We start from the raw sequence: 25,645 nt of genomic DNA, 5'->3' as shown, positions 1-25,645 counted from the left end.
TTTGTGTAAATGCAGTGAGAGGAAAAGCAACTCTATGATTTGCCCTGATGACATTTGGAGAAAAATGTCTATTAGGACCAGCTGTAGAGCAAATGTGGCATAATCCTGGGAAGTGAAGATGCTGCCTTGTCCTTGGGATGAGGAGTTCATTATCCCTCACAGCCAGGGGGTTTGTCTGGGCTCAGGAAAGGATGAGCTGCATAAGCATGGCCATAAAATCAGTGTCCAGTCCCTTATCATGGACTGGAAACCACAGGAGGAGCAGAGGCAGCAGCAGAGTGGCAGCTGCACACCTGAAACAATAGCCAGCTCCCCTAGCTCTCCTGTTATTGAAAGCTGTGTCATTTTAGAGCTAAAATATTTTAATATTTGAAGATCAGACCGAAAATGTCAGATGATTGGATTATGTGTAAAACTGTATTCAAGATTCATAATTCATGGATTAGCACATCTAGTTCTAAGCTTCCCAATAAAAGTAAAGAGAAAGAAAACATTATTTTATTTTAAAGCTGAAAAAGGAGGGATGAATTGACTTTTCTGAGGTCCCATTGGAAGTCTGTGCTAGACTTGTGTGTTTTCTCTGAATTTTCCATGCCAGCTTTCCCCATCTTTCCATGGAGTAAGCCTAATTTTTATACTTTTCTTTACCCTGTAAAACCCTTTCCTTCCATATCAAAGGACAGATACCAGAAAGAGATAATCAGAACAAAAATGTATGTTGGAATTATGGGGACAGACTCCAGTAGGTGCAGTCCCCTTTGAATATTCTGCACTTGCTAATAAAGGCTAAAAGTTCTGTCAAACAGGTGTCCCAGTTATGTGGTATGCAAAGGAGGCTGATTTAAGAACTGACACAGAAGCTGGATTTGAGATTTTAAGGCTATTTTAAATTAAATATTAATAACATGGAAATCAAGAGAGGAGAGGAAGAGAGTTTCTGTGTCAAACACAAAATAGGAAAAAAGGTTTATTCTTGAAAGAAAATTCTAAAGATACACTTAACAACTCCTGATCTTTTCCAGCAGAAAAGCTCAGTCTCACAGAAATTCCTGTCGAGGAAGGTAATTTTATTCAATTCATAAATCCTTATAACAGAGATTTTTGCTTTGCCAATTATCCAGATATTCATTTCACAGGAGATAATGAAGTATGTGGTAAATGTTTCAGCTGATCTTATTTTAAATTTTCACCATTCATGTGACAAAAAGCCATACATAAAATCTTACATAGGTTTTTTATTGGTGCAAAAAAATGATACCTCAAAACATTATGCATGCTCATGGATGAGAGTCTAAAATCAAAACCCATAAAATGTGTTATTGTAGGTTGTTTTTTTCATAAATGGCAGCTGTGCTCTCCTCCCATAATGTCACTGCCAAAGCAAAGTGAGATAATAAAACCCATTTTTCTTTGGCTTATTTTCTTTATAAATGAAATAAAAAGAAGTCATACACTTATTACCTTATTGAAATGCTTTTTAAGTTTTGATATTTGCAGGGAACTACAAAATGTCCTTCCTATCTAGGACTCACAGTGGCTGGCTGAAATGAATCCACAGGCTTCTCTCTCTTGGACTGTTAGAGTGGATTATTTGCTTTTAATTCAACATATGGATATTGGAATTATCTGAGGAATCTATAAGGGGGTGTAATGCATTATAAATGCTGTAATACATTATATAAATTATATTATAATATATATATAATTATTAGATATAATTTATATCTATAAAATATAATTATATATCAATATCATTATATATAAATATCATTATATGTATATAAATTATAGAATACATCATATAAATTACATACATTATATACATTCTGTAATATATTATAAATTACTTGCTCCAATGCAGTTATGCAGAATAATTTTAAAAGTAGAACAAATCCCTATAATTCTAAAGAACACAAGGTCAATTTAGATCACAAAAAGCATTGTTTTTTCAAAAAATTAGAGTATAAAATAATAGGAAGATGAGTGACAAGTGTCTATAAAATCAGCTTGGAAATAGCTAAATAAATCTTCCTACCCTGACTCTGAATTGCCATTCTGATCTTTGCAGAATATATATAAAATTGTCTCTAGCACTGGCTCACCTAACTGCATTTTGGAGCATATTTGGTGCTGTATTTTCTATTTCTCTGCTATCACATAAAAATAGAAACTTTTTGCTTCAATTCTCACAGGTCCTAACTGGTTTTGTCTGAGGAAATTTTATTTGGTGGGGATATAGAGATGGAGCTTCCACAGCATTTATAGGACTTAAAATTTGTGTGCAGTTGCTCTAGAGAAATACTCAATTTCTGCTTCATCATGGCCAAGTGTAGGAGCTCACTGAGCTCATTGTGGAATTCAACAGAGCTCATTGTTGAGACAGTCGAGCTCAGAGCAAAAAGTCCTGTTTATACAGTGTATAAGCATCATATTTCACTCATGCATGTGGTTTTCTGGAGGGACTTTTTCCTGGCAGCCCTTTACTTTCTCACTGTTCTCCTTTCCAGCTTTTCTAACCTGATTTCTCCCTTTTATGGTCCCATTCTTCTCATTCCTGGAGCCAAACGGGGCTGCAGAAAGACTGAGTGCTGGATGGGAACTGCATTAACAGCTGTGACAGGGTTATTGCCTGGCTGTATCTGCAAATGTCTTTTTTGATCTTCACTAACAAACAAACTCACTTAAACTGAGTTTAGTTCACATTTCTGGTGAGCTGAAGCAGATGCAGATTGTCCTCAGAGAGTTGTCCTGAGGGGCACTTGAGATGTGCCTGTGCATAAGATCAAGAATTCCTTTTGCTGCTTTCAGAAATCCACCCCAAAGACATCTCAGGACTTTCACAGATTTAAATCAATGTCAGAGGGGTTCTATGGGCACCTGGAGAAACCTGAGAAAGCTGCTTCAGTCTAGAGTGAAAAACAGAAATAAATATCAATCAGTCCCAGCACTGCATTTTGTAATGGGTTATCTATGAATAATCTCCTTTTTTGATTTGCTGTGGGCAGGGACACCTTCCACTGGACCAGGTTGCTCTAAGTCCCACCCAGCCTCTCCTTGGAAACTTTCAGGGATGGGGCATCATCACGTAAAAGGTGATTTTAGAAGCCAAATTCCTTAATTTCAGAGGCCTGGCTTAGGTAGAGTTTCAAACTTACCCACTGCATTTCCTGAGGTGTAACAGCACCAATAGTGCTGGGTGATTCACAGGAATTATATTTCTTACCAGCCTCCAGGTCTGAGCCTCTAATTAGACAGCTGAAATGTGGCTTCCTGTGGTTTGTCCTGCTCAGCCAAACTGCTGGGCCAGTGAGTGCTTCTTTAGAAACTTAATTTCTTTCACCAAGCCTTTTAAATGCAGAATGAACTGGATTTATAAAGCTCTCATGACTTGCAGCTCTGGCTTGAATGCCTTGTGTTACACAGTTATTTATACAGCACTGGGCAAGACTGTAAGGCAGCACTCCTAGAGAGCCCTCATAAAGAAGAGATGTTCATCTCACCTGGCAATTGCTGAGAACAAAAGAAAAAAATGTAGAAATTATATTTAATGGAGCCTGGAAATGCTGTGTGCTGACAGTGGAGGCACAATCCCGCTCTGATGCCTCTGTAGCATCCTCAGCTGTGACCTGGGGTGCAGCAGCCTGTGCAGCACAGTTGGGATGATGCTGCAGAAACAGCCCTTGCATTTGCTTTTCCTTTCAGGAACAAGCAGGCTTTGTTTATCTGAGCTGCCTCCCGGGACTATTTGCAGAATGTCTTAAAACTTTCAAGAGAGACCTTCCCTACCTAAAGCAACCGTAATAAAGCAATTGTTAAATTTAATTTCTGCCAAAAGAGTGAGTTACCTTTCACTTTACTGCCCCAGTAAAATGGATGCTAAACAAATGCTGAAAGGTCACAGATGGAATTGAGAGAAGCTTTTTTTTAATTGCTTAAAAAAAATGGAAGTACTCTGCATATGTGGATAAATGCATTGATTTTTTTTTTCCAGTGACTGTTTTTACAGTGTTAGGTGTCACATTTCTGATTTCTTCAGCACTGCAGCTTTATGTTATTGTTGTAAAACTATATTCATCCATAAAACAGGTACTGACTGAGGGTTTTAGTGCAGGCTGAGGTAGGAGATGGCACAGGAAGGACATAAACACCACTGCCATCAGACATCTGCTGTCCCTCAGCTGCTCACCAAAGGCTTTCCCTGCTCCTGCACCAAGAGCAGATCCCACCAAGGATGAGCAGATCCCTGCAGGGGTTTGGAAATTGTGCCACCAAATGGCTCTGCCTGCTCAGACGTCCTCCATAGAATCCTGCTCCCATGGGGTTTGTGGGTGGTGTTTTAAGACCCCTTCCCTTGAGAAGCAAGGTTGGAATTGCAGCTCATCACTGGAGTTTGGTGTGAAGGCAAGAGGGAATAAGTCCATCATTTATTTGCAACAGCCCAAACATATCAGAGGGCTGCATGGGCTATGCAGGTGTGCCAGACCAAGCAGGGAAGGTGAAAATAATTTTGGAGCTGATTGATCTCAATAGCTGGTCAAGATACAGCAGGGATGAGGCAGTAAGAAGCAAAAAGATTTAAGAATTAATCAGCCTGAAGATGTCAGGCTTTATACCATTAAAAATGCAATATTTAGTGATTCACTTTCAGATCTTTACTGAATTAATAGCTAAACTGATCTATAGCCTTTTTTTGGCTGCCAACAATGGAAAAATCAGCAACAAATACAAGATCTGCATGTGAGACAAGGTAAAATTTAGAAGAGGACCTTGGTGTATAAATTCAAGGGAGTTTTGACTGATGAGGGACGAGTATAGGCAGGCATTTGCAGGAGAAAAAAAATGATACTGAAAGTATCATTAGGCACACTACAACAAAAATAGTATAAAAAATTAGTTATGAAAAGAAACATTCACAAATGTTTTCATTATCATCTGTGGATAAGTTCTGCTGACAGACAGAAAATAGAAGGGGAAAAATAATTACCTTTCTTGGAACATTTGGGAGGATAAAAAAGGAGAATATTTGTCCTTCAAGAATGTGGATCCTTAGCTGAGGACGACAAACAGGAAGGTGTTTTCCTAAAATACCCATTGTAAAAGTTGGTTGGCTTCAGAACTATGTTAATTTCTTTTAATTTGTGTGGGAGGGAGGAGGAAAGTCAATAAGGTTTCTGCTTTCTCCACAAAGATTTAGTAATCAAAGGCCATTAGACTATATATCTTACAGTAATTAATGTGAAATGAGAGCAATTAGTGATCCTTCATTAATGAGTCTGTTACATTTGATTAGTAAGTTTCTATTTTTGTCAGATGCTATTTAACATGCTTTAATACAGACTTTTTTTGGTTTTTTTAATCTACAATCTTCACAAAATTCCAGCTGGGAAAGGTTTGGAAATAGGAATTACAGCTGATCAATTTTTTCTTTTAAAGTGAAATGTCCTGACTGACATTGCTGAAGCAGATGTCTGCTGAATTATTTTGATTTTGAGGTTCTAGGGTTCAATATTCTAGGGTTCAAAGGAAATTAGGAACCCATATATCACCAAATCAATGTGTGTTCAAATTCTACTCATGCTTTTCATATTTTTATTTCTCCAGCTAAATACATGCTGGGAAAGAAAAGACATTGGAAATCCCCACTCAAGGGGAAGCTGAGTTTCTCTTTGGAAAGATTTACTGTAATGTTTGCAAAGGACATTGAGCTCCTCAGATGATAAATAAAATACAAGTGCAAATTAAAATTATCACAATTCCAAGCTATTTAGTACAAACACCCAATTAAAAGAAATTACTCATTAACTGACTGTTTTAATGGTTTTGCTGAATCTGGTATTCAGTTGCTTTTTCCATTATTAGCAGCCAGATTGGAGTAGGATCTCTAATGTGAGATTTGACCCTTTTGTCTCAGGTGATGTTAAAGGTATTTTTCAAAAATCAGAAAAGCTATGCTTGCATATTCATTAGTGATAATGATTTACCAAACAAAGAGCTAATTTTTTCCACCATCACCTTGTTCTTTGCATAGTCCAGACTGTGAAATTCTGCTGTTAGCTCTTTCTATCCCTGAATTCAAGGCAGATGCAGACTCTGCAGAGAAAAAAATTTAAGGGAAACTCCAATTTCATTCAAATTTTAGTGACAATTAAGACACAGGAGGATTTATTATGTGAGGATTGGTGAGTTTCCCACAGTGTTTTTAATCCTGATCACTTATGGCAAAAATGTGTGCATGAGAACTTTATTTCCCTCAATGCTGTGATATCCCAAGAGTGTAACCAAAGTGTAACCCAAGAGATCATTGACATGTTTAAGCTTCACTGTTCAATGAAATGCAGCAGTCACTTTGTTTTCACTCAGTCAATTAGGCTTAAGCACATACTTAATTGTTTTCTTAACTCGGGGATCAAATAGCCTCAGTTCTTAATGGCAAACTGAGAAATTCCACCCTGTGATTTCTGCAACAGCAAAGGTTCTGTGTTTATGAACAAAAGCTCAATGATTAGCAGAAAATCCTTGGGGAAAACCATCACTTTTATTGATCCAAGATTAGTGTCAGCTGTTAAAATAGAGAAATTTGAGCTCAGTAAAGTATTAAAGATTTGGAATTGCCAAGGCAAGACGTCTGCTGTAATTCACTGTTGACAGGGATGCTGCTCCAACCAAAGATATATGTACCAACAAATCCTCCAGGAAATGTTCCAGGGAAGTCCTTACTTATTCTGCAGTAAGATTCATTCCAGAGAATGAATTCTTCCTTTATTCATGGTGTGGTATTTGCTTACTTATTTTCTGATCATTGTTAGTAATGATATTTGTGATAGCACAACTTGCAGTTTGGGAGTGTTTCTTGCTGGAACAATAAATTTCAGCCCACAAAATTATAGACAACAGATTTTGCAATAGCAAACTTTATGACATGAGTTGTTCTACTGGAAAAAAAATATTTTAAGTCTCTTTCTTTCACAATTCCCTTGGTAACACAGCAACCACAAAATATTTAGAGAGCATCTGTGTCAGACTGAGAGGTTTTGCTGATGCTTGAGTAGCCCATGATCTCAGATATTTCTTTTTCCTGCAGTTTTTCTCAGCTTCCTTAAGCAGCCCCAGCCCATGCACTCACAAATGAACAGGGAGAGTCAGGTCTACGACATGAAAATTAAATTTTGTTTGTTAAAATAAGAAAAACATCTCCACAGAACTATCCATTTGTCTGAGGATTTACCTTTTCCTTTATGTATTCATGGCAAGAAGATGTTTCACTGTTTCCTTAGTGATTTATTTCCCTGAATCTTCTCTGATTAAACACTGTAAGATTTATTTCTTCAATGTTATATTCCACATAGAATTTTAATTGTAGAACAGTTGGGAAAGAGCTGGAGCAGAATAAAAACATATTGGTGTAATTCAATTTTTATACCCATTCTGAGATTTTTTACCTTTAGGAGATACCTGTGTTTGGGAATGGTGAGGGGAATACAACTTATAAATTCTACTTGAATGATCAGTAATAAAAATAAATGATCTTATTAAAAAAATTATATTAAGCAGTGAAATGTTGAATGAGTGTTTTAGCTCGACAATAGGTGCCATGAGGCACATATATAACAGAGTAGTGACAGAGCAGCAAAAAACTTATTTTAGTCAAAGAACATTCTCCATTATCTCTGGAAAATATGGTGCTTTTTGGCACAGTTTTGGATTCATCTCCTTTTAAATGGAGCTTTGAAATCAATACATGTTACCAACAGAGGTCATTTGTAAATGCATAGCTGTAAAAATCTGAAGAATTCTTGGGGTGTTGTCATCAGGATTTGCCAATCTTTAAGTATTTACAGCACAAATTTTTTGGTTAAAAAATATGTAAATATTTTTTACTACTTCAACCTAAAATTGTGATGAAAGCCTTTCATACTGGGTAAGATTCCTCTCTAATGGGCAGTGTATCACACAGGGTAATCCACTGAAGTGAGACATTTTGGAATGATGTGCAGAGAGCTGCAAATCTCATGTCTTCTTACCTTCCTTCCACCTGGCCACTCCAGCACACTGATTTTTTTTTGCTGGGTGAGTCTCCCTATAAATAATCCTTGGTATTTTTATTGCTGAACATTTGGAGTGCTCAGGCATGCCCTGGGTCCCTGGGCTGCTTGGAGCTGCTCAGAGCAGAGCCAAGAGTGGCACCACAACATTAAAAAATGCTCTGTTATCAATCAGCCTGCCAGCTCTGCCCCACAGCAGCCCAATGGGTAACTCCTTGGATTCTCAGCAAAAAAAGAACTGCTGGGGCAGCTGTGCTGCTGAAGGCATGGATGGATGCTCCAAGGGGATGCAGCAATGCTCTCGGTGCAGGAGGCTGCAAATTTTCATGCAGTTACATTTTTTAACAGGAGAGAATAACTGGGTTGTACATTTTTCTTCTTTCTTTTTTTCTTTTTCTTGTCTCTTTTCTCTTGTCTCTTTTCTTTTTCCTTTCCTTTCCTTTCCTTTCCTTTCCTTTCCTTTCCTTTCCTTTCCTTTCCTTTCCTTTCCTTTCCTTTCCTTTCCTTTCCTTTCCTTTCCTTTCCTTTCCTTTCCTTTCCTTTCCTTTCCTTTCCTTTCCTTTCCTTTCCTTTCCTTTCCTTTCCTTTCCTTTCCTCTTGAAAAGATTAATCTCTGCTTTTCATTCTATTTCTTTCTATTTTGACTTTTCCATCTGCTAAATGACAGAAAAAATAATCATTATTTATGTTAAGAGACAATGTGTGTTTCTGCTAAATAATTTGGAAATGAGCAGTACTGTGAATGTGATTTTAATAGCTCTGGTGCCAAGTGGCTTTGATAGAACCAGTAGACCCTGAACACTAAACATGGGGATCTTTCCTTGTTTTTTTTACTTTACTTTTTTACTTTTTTTTTTTTTTTACTTTTTTCCCCCCTAGGTTTCTATCTGTAAAAGAAAAAAGATAATTTTAAATTTATAATTTCAAGGGGTTTTTTTGCCCATATCTTTTATCCATGTTGCAATTTTCAAATTCCTTATCTGAGTAACAAATGTGGATCAAGATCTAATCTCCATCCCAAGCATCAGCACTTGTTCCTGCACTTTATCTTGGGGTTTTGGTATTTTACCAGTGACTTCATGGGTCTCATGTTTCCATCCAGAATTAATAAGCAAATATTTCATACAGTGGGTAATATTATAATATTGTACAACATGAAATTAAATCAAAAATAGACAAAGACTATTACTGGCTAGTATCCAAGACATTTTGCATATGTCACACAGGCTGGGAGATATCTGAACATTATTTTTAGGGAAAAGATAAAAATGTTTCACAGCATGTCTGTCTGTACCTGAACATGAATGATTAATGTACTTTTGGTCCAGCTTCAGCTGAGCTTTTATAGATAACAGCCAAGAAACAACCTCTGATCTCATATGTCATATCTATCAATAGATCAAGAGACAGCTCTAGATCTCTATATAAATATATATTTGCCTTTTTCATATGTCATGCCCTGCATTAAATCAAGGCTTGGCAAAAAAAGGAATGTATAGAGATGCCAGATTTGTAATGTATGTCTTTTAGTATTTATTACTTTTTATTTTCATTTTTGACTGAGAATCGCTTGATATATGCTATCATTTCCTAAGCTTTCCTCTGTATTGAAAAAATATCAATGCTACCTGAGAGGTATTATAGAAAGAATGTCAACTCCTCATTAATCTGTGTAAAGCAGGCCATTATTAAGGGGTTTTTTAAAAATCTTCTTTTCTTTCTAATTAAAGAACAAATAAACAAAATAAAAACCCCAAAACAAATAAAAAGAAAAAAATGGAACTTGACTAGAAATTTGAAATGAGGTAAAAAATGGGGTCAAAGGGTGATTATTTATTGCTAAACTCAATGACTTCTCCCAGTGTCATAACTGAATATCAAAGACCTTGTTTCTGGAAAGAAGTAAGAGTAAAATTGAACAGCCAAATTTAAAACTGATATATTAAGGAATCTAATTTGCTACATTAATCATCCTTTCTGGAAGTTTGAAATGAATTCTGTATTTATTTCTCCATAGAGTACTGTCCAAGGATACCCAAATCTGTTTTCCCTTTTCCTTATGCTATAATTTCTGATAAATTAACCTCATTATCTCAACAAAATAATTCTGCTTCATTGTCATGCACTGTAGACAGCTTTTACTGCCTAGGTTATGTTTCCAGAGAAAAAACTCACCTGTTTTTGAGAAGCTTTCAGAAGAATTTGAAGTCAAGAATATTGAAGTCAGACTGCAAAGAATGTGTTGGTGAGTGACATATCTGAATGCTGTTTAGAGCTGCCCAAATCCTTGCACACAATTTTACATCCTGCCTCATGTTGGTATTGGGAAAAACACTAAGTCAAAACTATTGTAAATATGTAATCTGAGTAATTCATTTTGTCAGCCTGAAACATTGCCTGACTGTCACATCCTTCATGAAGCTGCTGCTTTTGTGGAATGCTCATATTTCTGTCACAGTAATCTACCCCAAACCAGTAATAAAAGACAAGTAAATATGGAAATTACAGTGCCTGAGGGAAACCTGCCACTCTCAGTGCAGTGAGAGCCAGCTCAGGCCAGAGGAATTGGATTCTGTTGCTGTGCTTCAGAAAGTCCCTGAGCTTCAGGAAAGCCCTGAGCTTCAGAAATGGACTGAGCTTCAGGAAAGCCCTGAGCTTCAGAAAGGCACTGAACTTCAGGAAGGCACTGAGCTTCAGAAAGTCACAGAATCACAGAATCACAGAAATTCAAGGCTGGAAGAGACCTATAAGATCATCAAGTCCAACCCATGTTCTAACTATTCAACTAGATCATGGCAGCAAGTGCCACATCCAGTCTTTTTTTGAACTCTTCGAGCTTCAGGAAGGCCCTGAGCTTCAGGAAGGCCCTGAGCTTCAGGAAGGCCCTGAGCTTCAGAAAGGCCCTGAGCTTCAGGAAAGCCCTGAGCTTCAGAAAGGCACTGAGCTTCAGGAAAGCCCTGAGCTTCAGAAAGGGACTGAGCTTCAGAAAGGGACTGAGCTTCAGGAAAGCCCTGAGCTTCAGAAAGGGACTGAGCTTCAGAAAGGGACTGAGCTTCAGGAAGGCCCTGAGCTTCAGAAAGGCACTGAGCTTCAGAAAGGGACTGAGCTTCAGGAAAGCCCTGAGCTTCAGGAAGGCACTGAGCTTCAGAAAGGGACTGAGCTTCAGAAAGGGACTGAGCTTCAGAAAGGGACTGAGCTTCAGAAAGGGACTGAGCTTCAGGAAAGCCCTGAGCTTCAGGAAAGCCCTGAGCTTCAGAATAGCCCTGAGCTTCAGGAAGGCCCTGAGCTTCAGGAAGGCACTGAGCTTGGCCACCTGGCAGAGGAATTGGATTATCTGCATGTAAGAAGGTCCAGGACAGTTGTGTGGCTCATGTTGAGAAGATGAAAGAACTGCGTGCACTTTTAGTGCTGAAAACTGAGTCCTGACCCTTCTGATTGCTCCAAGGATGCTGGGGGCTTTGGGACACTGAAAATTGATCTGATTCCTGTTGGTATCATTCATGTACCTACAATCTCAAATGGGAATTAATCTATTTTCTCATAAATGTGTATCAGGCATTGGAATAACCCTGGTGTGAGGTGAGGCAGCTGACAGCTGGAGGAGAGCATCCCAAAAGGGCTGTGGGCACCCCCAGCCTAAACTGCTGGGAGTTTTTAATCAGAGGCACCTGAATTTAATTCTTGAGAAAATGATATTAAATTTATTCCCCACCCCCACTGATGGGTTTTAGAAGAAGACAAGGCATGAATTACTTCTTGGCAAGGCGTGATATTTTCTTCTAGGTCTTTTTACTCAGATCAGATTTGGGCTCTGCATATCTTGCTGTGTCTGCTTGTCTGTTTAGCCATCTGTCTGTCTATCTATACTAGTTCCTTAGCCTGTTTCATAAAGCAACAAGGCTGACATTTCTTGGATATCTTTGGACAAATGCAAGCAATGGTTCAGGAGCAACAATTCATTACTTCATTTTTCAGGTAAGAGGTTGCTCCCAGAGATGATTATGTGAGGCAAAACCCAGCCACAAGCAATGTGTGAAGTAAACAGACTTTTCACAGAAGAGACTGTCTCATCCTCATTGTGAGGCTTGAATTTGAAATGTAAATCCACTGGGATTATATAATTTCATAGCTCAGAAATTAATGTGCCACACTTCATTAGGGCCTCTGGCTGCTGCACTGCAGGAGTTGCAGTTGGATATCCAAAATGGACCAGTCTGGGATTCTGCTTCAGCTCCATCTCATCTGACAAACTGTTTAATAAATGCCCTGAAGAAGGGATGTACAGCCTGCTCCTGAATAGCCTTTCACCAGATGCCAGCAAAGCTGTATCCATCTGCCTGATTGTAAGAGATTGCAATGATTTTCTTGTCATGCAGCTTCCCCTCCACTGAGCTGAACAAGGCTGCTTGCATGTTGTTGAATTGTTCTTATGTCAGTAGCCAAAGATGTTGAATTTCCTGGCCTTGACTACCATAAATTGCCAACACTGCAGGATGTCAGTGGATTTCAAAAATTACATAGAACGAACCATCATTCTTGTTGGCTATAAAGAGAAAGGAAGATTTGCTATTATTTTTATTATATTTTTAAAGATTACCCATGATAATTTATCCAGATTTTCATAATGCTCTCTATCATGAAATATGTGCATTAAGGACCTTGTAAGTGCTTTTGGTCAGTCTGTCATTTCAGACAAGCATTTCCTGAGTTTGTGCCAACTGACTTCACTGCAGCCACACTGAAATATTTGAGTATCTTCACTGGAAACATTTTCTCTGGCATTTTATCATTGATTCTGTTTTGATGTGTCAGCTTCAATATGGTGATACATCAGCATTTAGACACCAAGGCTCTACATCACTCATGTCAGCATTTCTGACAATCATGGGGCTTCTCCAGGCTTGTGAGTAATATTTGCAATATACTTCAGACTCAGAACAAAACAGAAGATTTTGTTTTTAAAAATTCCCTATCACAAACTTGACCTCTGAAAAATCCCCTGGCATTGGTTTTTATCTGGCAACAACCCACTAATGAAAGATGAACATGTGTTCTCCACCTCTATTTAAAATAAAAACTCTCTTTTTGCTGTAATATGGGTAATTTTATTATCTGTATAATCCATTATATGTAAGCAGTTTTCCAACATAACTATCTCTTCCAAAGTGCTACTTTCCAAGTATTAATATTACTCTTTTTTTCCTTTATATTTCCTTTTTTTGAATTAATATCACTTTGGTTGAGTTCAGAAGTTGAAAAATGCAATTAATTAATACTTATCCCATCTCCCTGGATCATTTATTTCTGTCACCCAGGGATTTTTTCCAATCCATGTCTTCTTCATTTGGATGATGTTTCTTGTTATGTAGTTATGAGGCTAGAGAATCTTGTCTGAAAAAGAAATGATAAAATAAAGATATTTTATTGATCGGGAATGAGGAGAGAAAGCATATTTGATTTTCCTGATTATGAATCAAAGCAATTGTTCCTTCCTCCCTAACACCTAGAGGGAGCTAATACGGGTTTCTTTTCTCTCTCTTTTCTTTTCTTTTCTTTTCTTTTCTTTTCTTTTCTTTTCTTTTCTTTTCTTTTCTTTTCTTTTCTTTTCTTTTCTTTTCTTTTCTTTTCTTTTCTTTTCTTTTCTTTTCTTTTCTCGTCTCGTCTCGTCTCGTCTCGTCTCGTCTCTTCTCTTCTCTTCTCTTCTCTTCTCTTCTCTTCTCTTCTCTTCTCTTCTCTTCTCTTCTCTTCTCTTCTCTTCTCTTCTCTTCTCTTCTCTTCTCTTCTCTTCTCTTCTCTTCTCTTTTCTCTTTTCTCCCTTTTCTCCATTGTTTTCTCTGCACTGACTCCTCCACTGGGAAGATGTTATTTTTACTTGACATACCCTTTAAAAATATTCCCTAAGGACTCTCAACTAAAATTGGCTGGTAGTTTAGACAGCTTTTTCCTGTTGTGATATTTAACCTTCTTACTTGCCTAACCTGGTGGGAAAACTGTTATTTTCAGCTTATTGGACAAGCTTTTGGGTTGGTCTTCTTTTGCCCTTTTTCATTCTTTCTTTTTTTTTCCTATAGAGCTTTGCTGCAGTCTTCATAAAAAAATACAGATAAATCTTTCCCAGTTCAGCCAAATTTCATTATAGGGCTTTTATTTAACTTTTAGTAACTTTGTTTATAAAAAGTGAAAATTTCCAAGACATTTCAAAGCACATTCTGAGACAAATGTTGAAACAGTTCTCCATTTTTATTAAGTCTAAATTTAAATTTTACAATCGCAATTCTGCTTTTACAAATGGTGTTATCTTTGCACTGAAAGTCAATAACATAATTGAAAATGAGAAATCATGGAATAAGACTGGACATTATCTGTTACAGGAAGGACAGGCAAGCCATTTATCAGTTTGAATTGCTTTGCAATGCCAACCTTCTAAACTTTCTGTCCCTCTTCAAAGTTCTCACCCTGAGATTCCCACCTGTCAGTGGTTGCTGGACAGCAGCACTTTGAACTTCTGATTTCATGGTAAACTGAACTCCCTGCACCAGAAATTTTATTTGATTTTATTATTTTTTTTTTTTAAATCCAGAATAGGCTGGGGAATGTTCCTGAACTGGTGTTTGTAGATTTAGTGATTTGCTTCATGTTTGACCAAACTTCCAGGTGTAAAATAAATGTGTTTCAGTTTGCAGACCCTAAGACAAGTGCTAAAGGTGATGAGTGAATGTTGGTTATTTTCTAGAGGAGTGAATGTAATGTTTGATTTGTGTGCAGGGATTCAAAAGTTTGGTTATCTACTGGAATCTTGGCCCAGAGTTTTAAAGAATATGCTTCTTTAGAAATATAAACATCAAACTTCCACTGTACACCTGTTTTCAGCCCTGTTATTTCACAGCACAGTCACCTTTTAAAGCACAATTGCAGCTTTTGCATTTTATCCCCTCTCTTTCCCCAAAACTGTCGATTTTCATGTTTCTCTTTGCTGATTTATGTCCTGAGATTGCTCAGGGACGCCACTTGTAAGTTTTCAGTGCTGTCTAGGTGGCCTGGAAAGGCCCAGGGATGGCCTTGAAGAGCCCGGCGCTTCAAAGGACGAGAAGAGACTTCTGATCTTGTCTCGGTCTCGGTGTTTATTAATTGTTTATCTAAAAGATTTTCTTTCAGCCCGACAGAGGTCTGCACAGCAAGTCAGCCATGAGCACACTGAGAGCCCCCGGGGCGGTCACTTATCTTTATACTCGAAGTTACGTGTACAATATTTATCATTTTTCCCCAATACCTTCTACCCTTATTAACCAGTGCACTTCTAGTAATAACCAATCCCAAAGTGCCACCATCACCACAGAAGATGGAGGCCAAGAAGAAGAAGAAGAAGAACAGGACATGCCCCAATTCCTCCATCTTACTTCCATCCTTTAAGAAGCTCAAAAATGTTCATGTTTCTGTAGATACATTCTCAGGGGCAGTCTTTGCTTCAGTACATGCAGGGAAAACAGCAGACCATGCTTGCCGACATTTCCTGCAAGCATTTGCAGCGTTAGGTGTGCCTCAGGAGATAAAAACAGATAATGGGGCAACGTATACAGGCAGGGTGCTTGACAGATTCCTGAAGAGGTGGGGTGTCAGACATACGTTTGGTATTCCACATTCACCCACAGGTCAGGCAATCATTGAAAGAACACATCACACCCTGAAATCCCTTCTGGACAGACAGAGAAGGGGTGAGCCAGAGGCAACACCTCACATGAAATTAAATAAGGCACTGTATGTGTTGAATTTCCTAAATAGCTCATCCTCAGAACCTAATCCACCAATCGTGAGACATTTTTTAAACAGCACACAGGCAAAGCTAAAGGAAAATCCTTTCGTTTTGATCAGAAACCCAGAGACAGGACAAATAGAAGGTCCTTTCAAGCTAATCACTTGGGGCAAGGGTTTCGCTTGTATCTCCACAGATCGAGGTCTGAAGTGGGTGTCGGCGCGGCACGTGAAGCCATTCCGAACGCGAGAACACGAGAATGTTGATCCAAGAAACAAAGAGACGAGTACTCAGACGGAAGTCGAGACTCAGACTGCACAGAACGATTCAGAAGAAAAATAAAAAGAAACTAAAGACTTTGGGGGAATCTTCTCTAGGGTCTCCATCAAGGGGAGAATTTGCTGAAAGTTGGGCAGGTTGAGTCAAAGCCTGAAGATTTGCCCAAGAATCAGAGAGCCCTGAGCAGGGATTGACACTATTCACAGTGAGTCAGACAAGCAGGGACAGAGGGTGCAGGAGTGAAATTCTGCAGGGTGCAACAGGAGTATGACAAAGTATTTCTGTTCAGAGCAAGGTTCTGACTGTGTGTGAACCTGTGTATGGGTTTTTAAAGTCTGACTTCTCTTATAAAAATAAAGAAAAAATCTCCACTTCTGTGGAGTTGTTAGAACTTGTAAAAAAACACATTTAAAATCCATGGAAAAAACCCAATGTCATTGTGTTCTATTTCTTGAGATAATGCAATGTAATAGCCCTAAAAGTGCAGCTTTCATTTTGATGTATCTTTCTTAAAATGTGCCCATCAGCCTAAGTAGCAATATTTGCATTAAATGATGCATAGTTAAGACTGTTATGTTCAACAGGATATCATGAGAGATTGTACCAGAAGGTAAAATACAGTAAAATAATGTTGGTTCTTTTAACAAACCAATTTAAGCAGAACTTGTAGAAACATAAACTGCCAACATCATATTTATCCAATGTACTTCCATTAGCAACCAAAATATAGAAATACTTGATATGGAACAATACAATTTCTGTGGGAAAAACTTATCCCATCGGATAAAAGCAAAATGATATCAGATTATTATTACAACTCCTGTTGTCAGTCATTGCTATGTGGCATTGGAGATGGATGGTGAATAAAGTGCAGACTACAATCTAGAGACTGGGACTAAAAAGCTAATACTAAATAAAAAAAGAGTAAAAATGAGAAAGTAATTTTCTTTGGGTAGCAATAAATTTTTAAATGGAAATATTCTTTTGACAGAAAGGTTTTCACCAACTGAACAAGAAAAAGGATATGAATGTCCATATTCTGGCCATGTCTGTTGAATTCTTTCGACTTTCAGGGTTGCATTTCAAGTTAAATAAAATAGAAAGGAGACAATTTTCACAATGTTATCTACTTTCTCTTTCATACTTAGACTCCAGTCCCTCTTCCATCCACAATGGATGGATACCACATCTTTATTCCTATGAGAAGGAGTCTTGATTTTCTTGTGGTAGGAAACTCAGCTTTTATTTCTAAGCAGAGAAATGAAGAATTTCCTGGAATTACTGAGACCTATCTTGGAATTACTGGAACCTGCTGAAAGTAGGAGATCAGAAATAGCCCAGCCCAGGAAATGCAGACAGGCTTCTTGGAATTGCAGCAGTAAATGGACTACTCCAATTTCTATTGTCAAAGTTTGCAAGTCTTCACTTATGCTGAGCAGTGCCACTTTCTGTGAACAGTCATGCTGAATTGAAACAGGAATTTCTGCAGAATAATATGACAGGAAAAGTGACAGGAAATTTAATAGAGAATTGTGACTACCATATATTAAAGCAGAATGCATTAGACCTGGAAATATCTGTACAGTGCCCAAGATGTATAAAAGCATCCTCAGGAAGTTCTTACAGTGGTGATTAAAAACTACATCACATACAGCTCCAAACAGGGTAAGAAAAGCTGGTTTTGTGAGGTTTTTACAGTTTGAGTGAATAAAGACAAAACCAATGAGAGCTGCTTTAGCTGTTGGAGAGTCTGACAGAAATCAGGGAGCCTGTGAGAGTGATGGCTCCTGGGAGTCCCCTCAGCCAGAGAAGGAATTACTGTTAGCTCTTACATCTGCTATATTTTACTTGCATTTCTGCCTGGAGAACAAAAGAGTCAGGCAGACTCCTGTGGAAGAATCTTCAATGGAGAAAGGAAATGATTTTCAAACCCCAGCTTAATTTGTGGAGGTGAAATCAAAACAAAGACAGAAACCTCACCCTGTACTCCAGACTTTTAAGCTAAGCAGATTTGACCTACCACTGCTAGGGAGGAATAAATAAACCACCCATGAGATTAGCCTCTGAGACATTTTTGTGACTTTACCTGATCTTTTCCTGAAAAGCAGCAAATCCTCCACTCCTGAACAGGTTTCTTTTCCATAGCAGAACAGATGGAAATATCACCTCTAGCTGTACTGTTTAAGGAAGGGCTTTGTCTCCATTTGCAGTGATATGATAATGCTTCAACATCTTTTCTCTTAAAGCCTAATTGTTAAGGAAAAATATTTAATCATTTTTAGTAATTGACAAGTTCATTATTTGAATTTTCCATGGCAAAGGAAATTTTCCTAAGCTATTTTGCTCCTACATTTGTATGAATAAAAGCCAACTGGGCAATAGGGAAGATTTTCCAAGCCTAAATGTCCTTCAAAACATCTTCAGAGAGTGAGAGAATGGAGTAAAGGGAAAATAAATATATAACAGAATATTTGCCATTAGCTCTGGATTTCATTTCACTGTTAATAACATATCTCCAGATATTGGGCTGGCCCAGATGCCATGGTTTTAAGGTAGCCCAGAAGATTTTATGTGCAGTTCTTCTGTACAGCCAAAGCACCCTGTTCAACACCTCTCCAGTTCCTCTAAGTGTCTAGTCCAGCCAGAAATTCTGGGGAGCTCTCAAGACAAGAGTGAAATGAAGAAGCCGAGTCCTTCTGGCTATTGAGATTCAGAACAAGAAGTAAAAGCACCCATTAGCTCACAGGGACTAAAAATATACCTACATATGGATCCTTATAATTGCAGGTGTGAGAGCAAGAGCAAAATATGTACGGAGTTTAATTTTTAAAAATTAATGTCTTCTTGGAAAGCTATCTTGGAAAGCTGCTTTGGCCTTCTGAAGGGCTGTGCTGTGCTTAATGCTAAATAATACTGGAATGACCTGCAGAAGGTAAAATCAATTTTTTTGTTTCCTTTTGCCACTGTCCTCCTCTCCTCCTTCAGAGTCAAATGCCATTTTCTTGCAGAGGAAGCAGAGGAAGGATTTCAGTTGTTGCTGTCTTTGTGAGCCTCACTGCAACCCAGCACAGAGCACTGATTCCCTGTACTGGAGAAGAGCAGGAAACTGCATTCAAGCAACTGATTTTAGGCTATTTCCTTGCTTCCAGTGACCATGAAATTTTGTATTTCCCATCTCTTAGTCCTTTTAAACGCTCTCCTCCCCCTCACTCCGTGGGTCTGTGCAGCCCCCAGGAACTGGCTGTCACCCAGGAGTGGAACCATTCTGCTGAATGTACAGGAGATTGGTGAAAGCAACATGCAGGGGCCTGACAAATGAACAAAACAGCCAGCATGACATGCAGAAACTGAACTTTTCCTTTGTGAATTTTTGAAATTATCTTTTTAACAGGCCTGGCTGGCAGGAGCGGTGGGCATGAGCAATTCAGATGAGGATTTGAGTTCTAAGAAGACAGAGTATCTTTAACATTCATCAGTCTCCTGACTGCACTGAGGATTTTTCCTTATGCATAGAAAAGGCAACGTCATTTATCCTTGGCTGAGAACCACTGATACATTTTAACAATGGAATTACTTATTAACTGCATTACAATGACTAGCTTGCTGTAATTTGACATTAATATGCTTCTACCTGAACAGTGCAAAATGTGAATTAAATTGCCACAGGGAAAAATGATGAACCTATTCTTTGATTTAATCTACAAGCAGACAGTTATGGTCTCTTTCCTCATAATAATGTTCACCCCTCTGTTCCCAAAAAATTTTACTTTAACTTGTCTAAGTTTTCTTTTGAATGCATGAAAAAGGGCAGTATGCTATGTGACCTTCCTTTTACCACTTTTTATGCAATCAAATACAAATATTTTAATAAGAAATATAATTATATATTATATATAATTATATATAATTTATATAATTATTTTGTATATATAATAAATAATTATATATAATATATAAATTATATAAAAATTGCATAATATATAAATGATATGTAAATTATATAATTTATATATGTTAGATATGTTAGATATAATTATATATATAATGATATATATTATAGATATAATAATATATAATTGTATAAAATTATATATGTTATATATTTTATACATACATACATATATATGTGTGTATATATATATATATATATATATATATATATATATATATATAAAATTATATACGTAAATAATTCTTGATATGGAATTATTAAGGTTGGAAAAACCTCCAAGATCATCAAGTCCAACAATTAATCTAGCATTACCAAAACTATGTCTATAAGCACCACAACCTCTGTTTCTTGAACACTTCCAGAGATGGTGATTCCACCACTTCTCTTCAGCAATCTATTAAATTTATAATCATGATAAAACATAATTTCATAATTTGGAATAAAAAGTGTGAACAATATTTACAACTGTTTTTTAATCAAGTCTTTCCCCTGTCTCTTCTCCCGCAATGGGAGGGTTTATACAACATTAAGGATTTATCTGAAGGTCACAAAAAAACCCCCAAAACCCAACAATAGGGGGATCATGCTGAAAAGTGATTTTTAAACATTTTCCCTATTCAAGAGCATATCTCTGGCATATGTCTAATGCTGCACCTCTATAGAGGAGTGCTTCCAAAAATTCACATCCTTCTGCCACAGGCTGACACAGCACAGATAAACTTTGCTCCTTCTCCCAGCTGATCTCTGTCCCTGTGGAAGGCAACAGTCAAAGGCATTTAAAAGGGAAAACATTCTTATATCTGTGACTCCACCAGCTGTCTGCCTCTTCTCTGAAACCAAGGAAAGAGAATATTTCATGGCAAACTGTAAAATGCAAATGTCCAAAATACATAAATATGTTCTTTGAATAAGGCAACATATATTGATGATGTTTTATGCATAATGTTTTTCCTCTCTCTCAAACTGTTATTTGTTAGACATTTGTAAAGATCTGAGGCATTAGACTCCTTTTATGTGATATTTTTATGTGCATTGCTAAGTGGTCTGGCTGGAAAACAAGATTATGTGATCTGTGTTGCATTTTTGGTGCTATACTTACAGACATAAATTCAGCTTATTTGTGATAGCAGCAGAGATTTTCAGTAACACATCTGGAGAAGTAAAATATCCAACCTTTCCCTATCAGCTGGCATCAAACCTTTCCCCTCCCATATCTGAGAGGGCTCCTGTGCTCATTGATAACAGATTGGGTTACAGGTGGCCTTCACAAACATTACTACTCTCTGTATAAATTATTTCTTCTTGCTCCAAATTCTGCTTAACAGAACATATATTGTGTTCACCCCCTTCTCCTAGTTTTCTGTCCTGCAGAAAGGAAAACATTTTACTGGTGATGGACAACATCACATATGAATAAATCCCTCCATACATTTTCTTTATTATTATTTCTTGCTTTTTATCTGCCTCTTTTGGGATGCAGTACAGAGTGGGCATGGGAAATAAGTCCCTTTTATCAGTGAACATTTCCCCATATTAAATCTCTCATTCATTCTGGAATCTACAGGCAGCTTAAAATATGCCTGATGTCTGTGCTGTCAGAGCCTGGAGACACATTGCAAGGCTGGGAGGAGATTGACTCTCTGATAGCAATCTGTCTGTGATAATGGCATGGAAGGAGTGTCAGTCATGCTCCCCACATCTGCTGCAGCCAGGCGGGAAGACAGCCTCATCATTTTTATGAGTATATTGGGCAGAACCCCAGCTGATAAGCAAAACTGATGATGCTGCTCTCTTTCTCTCAATATATATTCATAATATATTATTCTAAATATCCTGTTCTCTAAAACCATTGCAGACAATTCTGTGTTTGTTATTATTTTCTCAGACAAGCATGGAGAGGCCTCAATTACCATTCAGCTAAACCAAACCACACCACGCTCTGCAGTGTTTCACCTCCACTGTGGCCCTCTCTATGCCTTGGTGTATTTCCTTACCTAGAATTTAAGTGCCCTTGCAAAAACAACTCCTTCTCTGACTTTCTCTCCAGATGAGTGTTATTGGCCACTCAACAAAATACAGGAGAAAAAGGCATGAGCTTCTCTCTTTTGTCACTTGTTCTAAATCACTTGTAAACCTTCCTGTAGCAGATTGCATGAACTACACAATTATTTTTCTCTGCATCTATTAATTGAATTTTAAAAATCTACCAGCAAATGCCTAACCACAGTAAATCAATAGGGTTCCACTGATTTGAACAGAGGTTTGATCACAAATTGCATGTGAAGGGTGATTACCTTGGCGGTGGTCCCTCACACAAATCCTTAGCAATTACCTTACACATGAATTTTTTAACTTCATTTTCATTGCTAATGGAATATGGCAAGTTTTACCTTCTATGAGGTCCTCCTGTGGATCTGAATTTAGAATCTATTTATCTGGATTCCAGTGCACAGATTGATTAGAAATCATTTGATCAGCCCCAAAACTATTCTGAGCCACAACATTCTAGCAATTTCACATTCAAAGTACTGATTTTTATGACATATCTTTTCTCAAGGTTATCAAGGAGATCTCCAACCATTTCTTAATTGCACTCAGGTTACATAGGAATAAATGGTAACCTGCCCCAAAATTTTTCAGTTGTAACTAAATACAAGATTTGAAATTCCTTTGTATCATTTTCCAAGGCTTTTCAGGATATAAATCTAGACTGAAGTATCATGAGATATTTCAAATGCAAAGTAAAAACTAGGCTGTGTTTGTTTAAGACAGACTGAAATAGAAATGGAAATTGAATAAACCTGGCTCATAAATGATGAGGGGATGATTGCACATGTCTACTTCTTCTGTACAGTTGATGTTGAGTTGAAAAAGGCAGTGAGGCACACATGGTTTAATCAGAACTTCCTCTCCTGCTTGGAAGAGTTAGCCAGCACAATCAACTCAGACACCCAGAATGAGATAAATAATGCAAGCAGGTACTCCAACACATTTTAAACAGCTGCCTGGGGAAAATGTGTTTATTTCTTCAGATAATTTCAAACAAAGATCTGAGCTGCAAAATCTCCTCTTTTTCCTTTGCTTTGTGATCATGAGTTTCCTCATGACCCACTGTCTAAAAGTTATTCCTTCTTGAAAGACTTCCTGATGGATTCACTGTTAAAATCCTACAAACTCTCACAAATGTATAAAATTATGGACTGGCTCTTCCAGAAATGTCCAAGCCCCTTGACCTAAGAAAAATCCTTTAATCTACTGACAGAAACACTCTGTTGCATATGGAAGGAAAAACTCTGGAATCTCAAATTAGGGATGGAAAAAAACCCATCCCCACTGTAATTTTTTGGGTTTCATCTTAGGAGATGCCAAACGATCATGGCAGCTCTGCTTTCCCTGATTCTGACCCTAATATTAGAAAAGGCCATCTCTGAGGCTGAGCCCATTACAAAGCAACCAAGATAAGGCTGGAAGGAGGTTTATCTGGAACATATAAAGACTGTGAGTTGTCAAGAATGTTAATGGGCTTTTGTCAGCAAGGAATAAAATGGACATGATACAGGTTTTAGCAAATATCTAAGCAAATATCTATCTGTCTTTCCCATGTTAGCAGGACCTTTGAAACCTGTAAAAGCATTTATTTCAGGGAGGAATCCACATTCTTCTGTAAATGGCCCAGCATTTGCTACAGGACTCTTTTTGGGCTTTTTTCCCTAGATTTCTTCTGTGATTTTACTGTTAGCTTTGTTACTTATGAAGGGTATTGATAATTTTGGGAAATGCAGGGATCAGTGACACATTCTCTCAAACCAGGTTGTTAATTCCATGTCCAGGGTTACACAGCTAGCTGCAAAAAAAGAAGGAAAAAAAGGAGTGTGTGCTGAGCTCTCATCTTTTGCCCAGAACTCAGACAAGCCAGAAGATCTGAGGCAGCTTTTGGGGCTGGGTTGTCCCCAGACTCCTGCCCTTGGTTCTTCTCAAAAATCAGGGTTGAATATCTTCTCCATTCTAAATTGCTCAGTGCAAGGGCTACTCCACAATCCCAGGCTAAACATTTGGGAGTCAGTTCAGATACAGCAAAGCATCACTAATTTCTTCACTAACAGTAAGAACAATCATTAAAACATTGTTGATTTGCTGCATATCTGCTGAAAGCACCTGTAAGATTGAACCTTTTGAGTCCATATATTACCATAATTACCAAATACTTACAAAATTGATAAATAAAATTAATATCTTCAAATACTCTTCAAAGTTTTGACTGGAGTTTGACCTTGCAGGATTTTCTTCAGAAGTCGATACACAATTAAGATTGTATGAAGCTGATAGAGGTAACAGTTGTAAATATACCCAGAGAGCATTTTACAATTCCCTGATGAAATCAATCTGCTTAAGCCAATTTACATTGTCCTTGGTTGGTAGTTTATTTGAAAAAGGCTTCATTATTCTTCTGCCAAAAAAACCCCCAAACCCAACAACAACAAAAACAAGCAAACAAAACAAAACCCCACCTAAACAAACAAACAAACAAAACCATGAAATAAAAACAAACAAACCCACAAAAAACCCACACAAAAAAACCCCGAAAAAACAATAACAACCAAAAAAAAAAAAAAAAAAACACCAAAAACCACAAAACAAAACAAAACAAACCGCCAATACGCCAATAGATATTTAAACTAAAAGGACAAAAAAAACCTCTACAGATGAGGTTTCTAGAAACTATGGCTGTTCAAGATAATGTTGTTGAAAACAAAAACAGTGAATTTAGAATAAATATCTACAACAAATTTTGTTTTGATGCGGTAATGCAATGAAAGGAAAAATGCATGATTAGATTTTCAAAGATTAGGAGGTGAAGAAAGATTTTAATTGAATACTAATTCAGTTTGGAAAGCCTTGAGGAAGATGTGCCCTTCATGTAAAAATTCTTTTTCTGAATTAGCGAGGTGTTTCATCTGCCAGATGAGCATAATTGCAGTAAAGAGTTTATGCAGGCAGAGAAGCAGTAAGCTTTGTTTTTATCCTCTGCACAGGATAAGCAGGCACAGCTGGAGGCTGCTGAGGAGGTCGGTGCTTGTGAGGAAACATGGAATGCTTTTAATCTGGAAAGTGGCCAAGGGGACACAAACTGCTTGGAGCTGAGCCTGTTGTAAAAGTTGTTGGTAAAATTCAGAGCCTGCATCCTCTGAGTTGGGGGAGTGGAAAAACAGATGAGTTGGGTGTGCAGACACGACACTCCAATACACCCTTTTGGCAGTGAAAAGGGTTTTGGAGAAGAGTTCCCACTTGAACCCATAGAAACCATCATTTTTTCTCTTACAATACTACCCTTTGAATGCATATTCATGCATCCATGGCTTCAACAGCACACAAAATTGCGACACTTAGAAAAATAATTTTATCAAACTATGATGTAACAGAATTTGACACAATATTATCTGCTGCTACTTGTCAAGCTGCAGATGCCTTTAGGATATTCTGGATCTGGAAGGATCTGGAAGGTTGCTCCCTTCCCAGCCAACCCCACAGAGGGCCATGTGAGGTGACAAACTGACAGCTCATTCACAGAATGAAGCTGCAAAATTTTGCTTCAAAGTTTCAGTCTATGATTACTTGTAAATC

The sequence above is a fragment of the Ammospiza nelsoni genome, chromosome 7 (genome assembly GCF_027579445.1).
Source record: "Ammospiza nelsoni isolate bAmmNel1 chromosome 7, bAmmNel1.pri, whole genome shotgun sequence".
Classification (NCBI taxonomy): Eukaryota; Metazoa; Chordata; class Aves; order Passeriformes; family Passerellidae; genus Ammospiza; species Ammospiza nelsoni.
Note: the sequence above shows the minus strand (reverse complement) of the source record.